Raw genomic sequence first — 7,826 nt, 5'->3', positions numbered from 1 at the left:
CACACCAACCATTCAAAATCATCCAGAAGGAAAAAAACTCTTTAAGATGAGGTGGAATGATTTGAGGAAAAACATTATCTACAAAGTGTCTCAAGCCTGTACACCTGGAAGAGGATTCAAAAGACTGACTGCCTCCACTCTGTCCATCTACATCTTCAGGCTACTCCTCCCACACCTCCCGCCCCAAGCAGCTGACAAGGGCCTCATACTGAGTCATGGAGGAGCAACTGACACAAGAGCACCTGTAGCTACATCACCCACACTACAACAACAAGTGATAGTGACAAGCGTGGGTAAACCAGTAAAATACTTATTTCTCAACATTCCTGGAGCTCTTGGATTCAAAAGGAGTGTGTGAATGCGTGGGGTGGGGTAGGGGTGGGGGCTGATGTAGTGACCTGAGGATCAACAGATCAGTTATGAACAGACAAGTGACAAGGTGTGCGTGTGAAATATTTTTGGATTGTTATCTTTGTTCAGTGGGAAGTGCAGGTTCTTGCGGTGTTCCTAGCTATTAATGAGGTATAAAAATTAAGTGAATAAATAGAGTATAGCCACATGTTTGGATTATCACTATACCAACAGAAGTCCTAGAAGAGTATCATCAAATACTAATATCACATCACAAAAATTTTTTGAATTTGTTTCTTCTGTAAGAAAACCGCCAATAAGAATTTCAACAATCTTCAGTGTAGCTATAAGGGGATTCCAGTCAAACAAAGCATATACCTGCCACCAAGTAACAGCAAACAAATGAAATATACAGTAAGGTCATTAAGAAATACAAAATAAGGAGGCTATAATGAATTGTCTCTCAACACATTAAAAACGTAAATAGACAATTGTCTCTCAACACATTAAAAACGTGAATAGACAACATTAAAAACGTGAATAGACAACATCTGATGCGACGGTCACGACAGTAAATGAATATCCCACACAATCTACAGATAGCTGAAGTAACTCCAACTTTTAAGAAATGTAATGAACCGAAAACTGAAAACTAGCTACTGATTCATCTCACTCTTACCTGAATTTTCTACGGTAATTGAGAAAGGTATTTATATCAGACTAATGACATTAGTGATAAATCCTAACTTATTAAAAATGTATGTGATGAATAAGGTGAGACAAAAATGTTCCGCTTTAATTTTCCTACATTTGATAACAAATGTAAAACAAGAATATTTATTGTTATTCTCTAAACGTTTGCCTCAAAAGTTCTTTTAAGTTTCATACGCAGTTCATGTAAGTTGGTTTATATAACACTGGTAACAGAATGATGTCAATTTCACGCAATAGTACACGTAGTTGAAGTCGAATGTATCACAATAATTACTATTTGCTTAAAAAGTGTGACGACGACTATTCTCCTAAGCAGCAAATTAAACAGTAGAATATGAGCTATTTTGTTTTCAGGGCAAATGTGGTTTCTGTATGTACACCTGCTGATGGCTTGCACCACACCGATAAAGTAGTTGGAAAGAGTAAAGAAAATGAGCTACGTGGTACTTTAAGCAATTTGACTAGTTGCATGTTGGTATACTTGAAATAATTTAAAATTCTGACCGTGTGTGCATTGCTTGCAAATTTTACTGCACCTGATTCACGAGTTCAGTCCTTTGCGAATTTGTGGGCGGCACACCAAGCTTAGGCGAATTTTAAGAATGTTGTAGCAATGGCTATCAACAATTAACACATCTGATACACTGAAAACGGCAAGAGAAAGGTGATTTACACACATATGAACATTAAATAAAATAAGTTATTTTATGACAACGAACAATAATTATATTCAGAGATAAAAAACAGAAATTATTACATCACAGACCTTTCCATTCCGAATTAAAAGGTTAGCGTGTAAGTTTGCATCTTATTCCTCCAAGTAATCTAACAGGAGTGATTATCACAGTCTTTACACAATTACTAATTAACAATGATCATTGTATTTTCTTGAATTTTGTTTCATCGCAAATACGACTATTATCTTTGTTTACTGGATTTTGTGCTTTTGTCACTTCATGTCTTCTCACATGCAAGAAAATATTCATTTAGCAGTTTTTCCATTTCCAGACAGCACAGGCCCCCCGGAAAGGTTCGTCCATAAATGTCATTTTTATGTTCAAATGTTTCCACATTGTCAGCTGGAGAATTATACTTTCACATAGCCAAGTTTCAGTAAACACCTGTAACACAAACAGGAGTAAAAAAAAATTGATTCGACGTTAGGCCTGTATTAGTCATTCCATGTTCATTGACTAGTTCCGATAATCACATTGTGTTTAAAAGTATACAAAATTTTTGTCAAACTATAATTATCTGTGATTTACTTTACTGTGTGTGTGTGTGTGTGTGTGTGTGTGTGTGTGTGTGAATGGCGGCTTGCAAAAGACCTCAGATACTTCCCAGAAACTATTTAAAATTTGCTCCGCCATCTGGGTTCACAAGATATAGTTTTGTATCCTGCTTGGAAGGTGGCGTGTGGGTCTGCTCCTGTGATTTGCAGAATAGGCCCAATGAAGGAGGCGAGTAGGAGCAGGAGAGGTAAAGCACTTCGATTCTGCATATGAAGTAAAAGCACATTTGATAGAGAATATTAGTCAATGACATACGTAACTTTTGGTAAAGATGAGCACGTAGGTGCGAAGCTGTTGTCCATGTATCAAGCTAACAGTTACTAGTAGTTGGACAAAGTATGAATGAAGTAACAAAGGCAAAGTCGGTAATGGCCAGCCCGCTATGAAGTAGAAGCTAAGTTGCCAGGTCGTCTGCTGTTGATCAACTGGACAGAAAGCAGAGCAGTGCTCGTTGAGCTCCACAGCATCGGCTAGAGGGCGCTGTGGTCGGCGCAGTTTGCTCTCGTAGCACCAACCTACGAGCATGCACCTACACTGTGGCATCAAAACAATCGACGCCACACCCATCCCCCCTGGAATGGAGCACTGTCATGGAATAAGGCTTCTGATGGCAGGTGGAGGGACCAAGGGGCCAAACTGAGGGGGTGGACAGCGGAACTGCTGGGGCATGCTGCACACTCATGTCCCAGGGGGGGGGGGGGGGGGGGGGGGCGAGAAAAACACCCCGTTCAAAGCCTGCCTGGGATGTACGCCGCCACTGGGTATGCTCAGATGAGGCAGAGCAACAACGTCCATGGGCGTCGGCGGCATGATGGCAGCCTCAGCGTCCATCGGCTCCGGCACTGCAGAGGAACACGGCGGCGACGGCGGCTGGAGGTGGAGGTGGAGTCGTGGCCGCGGCGAGAGGCGCCCACCTGGAGCTGCAGACTGGACCGGCGGCTCAGGCAGGGGCGCCCGCGCCGGAGACGCGAACGGCGGAGGCGGCGTCGGTGGAGTCGTGGGCTGAGGCGGCGGAAGCCGCGAGGAGTCCAGTTCTACCGGAGAAGAGCCGGCGGCAGACACGGCTGTGATGCCGGTGTCGCTTGGCAGTGCCGGAGGGGCCAAAAATGATAAATAAGGCGCGGCCAAACTGGCGAAGAATGCGCCCCTGCTCCCAGCACTGCCTGCCAGAGAAAACACGATAGAACACCAAAGCATATGACACCAAACCAGAACGAGGCGAAGCAGCGGAAGCACGCACCGGCGGGTGCAATAGCTGCAAGAGCGACCGATGGGCGTGGCCATGTAGCAGTTCCGCTTAGGGAACCGGCGCCTCGTGTCTGGGAGCGACAGGAAGCAACGACAGTCCATAGCGGGCGCTCGCGAGAGTGCGTGGCACACAACTTGCTCATCTGCGACTTAAACGTCTGCACAAAGCGTTCAGCCTCGCCGTTTGACTAGTGGTGGAGCAGGGCTGAGGTCAGATGGCGAATGCCATTAGCAGCACCTAACGCTTCAAACACCGAGGAAACAAATTGGGGGCTATTGTCAGAGATGGCAACTTCACAAAGCCCCTCAATGCAAAAAATGACGTCAAGGTTCGACTAGTAATGGCAGATGTAGTAGAAGACATAGGCACAACAAAAAGGAAGTTGCTGTACGCATCAGCAACTATCAACCAGTGGGTGTCCCAGGAAGGACCCGTAAAATCAATATGAACACGCTGCCAAGGTGCAGTAGGAGTCGGCCGTGCAAAGAAGTGCTGGCGGAGATGAGATTGATGCTCCGTGCAAGAGCGACAGTTAGCAAGCAGATTCTCAATTTGTTTATCAAAGCCGACCCAAGTGCAATGGCGACGCACTAATTGTGCTTCGTGCTCACTATACCCCAATGACCAGCGTGCATTAAGCGGAGGATTGCCGACTGCAGTGAACGAGGCACAACCACACTAGACTGATCACTGTCAGTTCGTAACAAAAAAACACCATGGTGTACACGAATGTTGGGACGTTGCGCAAAGCAACGTCGAATAAGGGGATCATTAATCTGCTTAGCAGATTGAGGCTACTGAGTACGAAGGAACCGTAAAATTCGCGGTTCTAGGCGCGCAGTCCGGAACCGCGCGACTGCTACGGTCGCAGGTTCGAATCCTGCCTCGGGCATGGATGTGTGTGATGTCCTTAGGCTAGTTAGGTTTAAGTAGTTCTAAGTTCTAGGGGACTGATGACCACAGCTGTTAAGTCCCATAGTGCTCAGAGCCATTTGAACCATTTTGAACCGTAAAACAATCTGCCAAGAAGTATCGGCGGCCGTCGCGGAAGGAGTGCGACGAAAATCCACCGGAAAACCCTCAGCTAATTCCTTATCTTGCGAATCAACAAACATGCATGACAATTCAGAAGAATGAAACTCGTTGTCAGGACCGAAAGGTAGACGAGACAAAGCATCGGCACTGCCATGCTGGACCGTAGGCAGAAACAAAATTTCGAAATTTGTAGTCAGACAAAAACATAGACTATTGTGCAGTATGGGCTGGAACTGGCTTTGACGGGTGAAGGAATGACGTCGGTGACCTAATAGAACTTGCGACCATACAAAAAATCATGACACTGTCACTCCATATACAATAGCTAAAGCTTCTTTCTCAATTTGAGAATAGTTTTGCTGGGCAGAATTGAGCAACTTATACGCAAATGCGATCGGGCGATCGAGAGAATTAATGCGGTGCGAGAGAATTACTCCGATCCCATGAGGAGACGCATCAACAGCCAAAACAACTGGTTTGGAGGGATCGAAAGTAATCAAACAGCGATCACTCAACGAAGCAGATTTGAGCTTGTGGAAAGCATCGTCACATTCCAAAGACCAAAGAAAAGGAACGTTCTTATGCCGAAGGCGCTGCAAACTGCGCTGCATTTGGTATAAACTGAACATAATATGTAATTTATCCCAACACAGACTGAACTTCTTTCACGTTCCTGGGTGCTGGCAAATATGACGGTGAGGGGTGGATACCCTGTCTGTTAATCATATGTCCTAAATACTGAACCTCAGTTTGAAAAAATTTGCACTTGTCTGTTACACTTTTACCTGCCTACGAAATTAGAGTAAATAAGGCACGCAAATTCTGCAAATGTTCGTCAGGGGTTCGACCTGACAACTATATCGTCCAGATAATTGGAACAAAGCCAGGAAAATAGCAGCAGCTGAAGCACTACCGGACGGAATCGGCGAAACTTGAACAAGCCGAGGTGAGTGTTGATCACAAAACAGCGCTGCGACTGTTCGAGTGGAATTTTAAAGTATGCATCCCGAAAGTCAATCGTGGAAAAGAATTCTCCCTCACCAAGCTTATCAAAAAGTCTTCAGGACGCAGTAAGGGAATGTAGCGACCACTGTCTGGGGATTTACTGTAGACCTAAAGTCAGCACAGATACGGTGACGACCGTTTGATTTCTTCACACACACTACAGGCGAAGCCCAATGCGAAGCAGACACAGGTTCAATGACACCACTGTCGTGCAAATGCTTACGTTCAGCAGCTACGGTGTCCCGCAGTGCATGCGGTACCGATCGCGCGCGCCGGAAAACAGCCATTGTCTTTAACTGCGACATTTGCTGCGAAGTCCGTGGCACAACCGAGGCCATCAGAAAAGAGCAGTAAAGTTATTGTGTAGTGTGGCTACACCGTCTGTATTGTCACTAGCGTTGATTCAAAGTACATTGTCCTGAATTGAGAGGCCAAAAATTTCAAACGCGACCATGCCAAAAATGTTCGTAGCATCACTAGACCGGACCACATGGAAAGACACTGTACGTGTCATTTCACCATCCGTGGTTTGCAAACTACACACCCCGAGCACTGAGATTTCCTGTCCAGTAAATGCAGTCAGCGAGGAATGTGAACGACGAAGCAGGGGCGAACCAAGCAAGTCATATGTTGATCTGTTCAGTAAAGAAACAGACGCACCAGTGTCCAGGTGCATGCGAACAGAACGTCCACAAATGTTCAAAGTCACAAAAAGTTTCCTCGCATCGCGCCAAATGCGAGAGGAAGTGTCTGGCAAAACTTGTTCGTGGACACGACGAGCTGAAGAAGCACTTTAAGCAGAAGGCATTGAAAAAATGGCATTAACGTCCATAGGCTGATGTGAATCATGATCACGGCGGTTTCCATTGCGGTGACGCCCACGCGAGTCACGTGATTTGGAAACAGGCTGTGAAGTAGAGTTTCTCTTACTACACACGGCGACGGCCTTGCCGCCGTGGATACACCGGTTCCCGTCAGATCACCGAAGTTTAGCGCTGTCGGGCGTGGCCGGCACTTGGATGGGTCACCATCCGGGCCGCCATGTGCTGTTGCCATTTTTCCGGGTGCACTCAGCCTCGTAATGCTAATTGAGGAGCTATCGACCGAATAGCAGCGGCTCCGGTCAAAGAAAACCATCGTAACGACCGGGAGAGCGATGTGCTGAACACACGCCCCTCCTATCCGCAGCCTCAGCTAAGGATGACACGGCGGTCGGATGGTCCCGATGGGCCCGTTGTGGCCTGATGACGGAATTTTTTTTTTTTTTTTTTTTTTTTTTTACACGCAGCTTGCACATGTCCTTTCTTATTACAAAAATAGCACTGTGCTTGACAGGATGGGCAACTGTCCTGTGGGTGGGCACGAAAACAGCTTGGACATGATTTCAGTTTCTTAGTGGGGGGGGGGGGGGGGCAGGTTGGAAAAGTGTTTACTTGTGCGCCCGCGGCGGCGTGGTATGGCGCTCTGTACTGGGGACACGTGTTGTGACGCGCTATCACTACACACACCCGGCGTCATTTTGAACGCGGAAGTAGCCATGTCTAATGTATCTTGTCTGTCTAGCAAGTCCACTACTTCCTGCAAAGACGGGTTTTTAAATCGTAAGATTTGCTCGCGGATGTGGTGTTTCACCACATTCTGCACAATAGAGTCTCTAATCGTGATATCTGCATAAGACAGTCCTCATGAACAATTAAAGTCACAATCAGATGTTAGTCCCTGAAGATCCGCTAACCAATATGTATTGGACTGAGTAGGACCACGCCGGAGACGAAACAATTTTTAGCATGCAGCTACCACAATTACACTGTCACGGAAGTGGGAGTTCAATGCATCAATCACTTCTGCATAAGTTTTTGTCGCTGTGTGGGCGGTAGGAAACAATTTTGCAAGCACACTGTATAACACTACACCCGCGTTGGCAATGAAACAGGCAAGCCGCTCTGTATCTGGTACGTTCTATGGTGTAAAGTGTGCCCCGAGCTGGGACATGTATTCCGGCCAGCGTTCACGTCCGGACTGAAGGCTCGAAATGGCGGCGCTGTAGGCGTCGTCTGCGGTACCAGCGGGGGAGTCGGAGGCGCCTAAATAGTTGCCGTTTGTAGTGTGACCAGTCCATTTATGGCAGCAACGGCTGCGTCATTTTCTGAGCCTGAAAACGTAAAAGATCAGACAGCGAA

General features: G+C 46.3%; 1 pseudogene; it reads left to right on the top strand.

The window, feature by feature from the left end:
* The first annotated feature begins 6,583 nt into the window (after positions 1-6,583).
* Positions 6,584-6,701, top strand: LOC126337339 (5S ribosomal RNA; annotated as a pseudogene).
* The last annotated feature ends 1,125 nt before the right edge of the window (positions 6,702-7,826 follow it).

Source organism: Schistocerca gregaria, chromosome 2, assembly GCF_023897955.1.
Source record: "Schistocerca gregaria isolate iqSchGreg1 chromosome 2, iqSchGreg1.2, whole genome shotgun sequence".
NCBI classification, from domain to species: Eukaryota; Metazoa; Arthropoda; class Insecta; order Orthoptera; family Acrididae; genus Schistocerca; species Schistocerca gregaria.
Note: the sequence above shows the minus strand (reverse complement) of the source record. Positions and strands in the feature narration are given on the sequence as shown.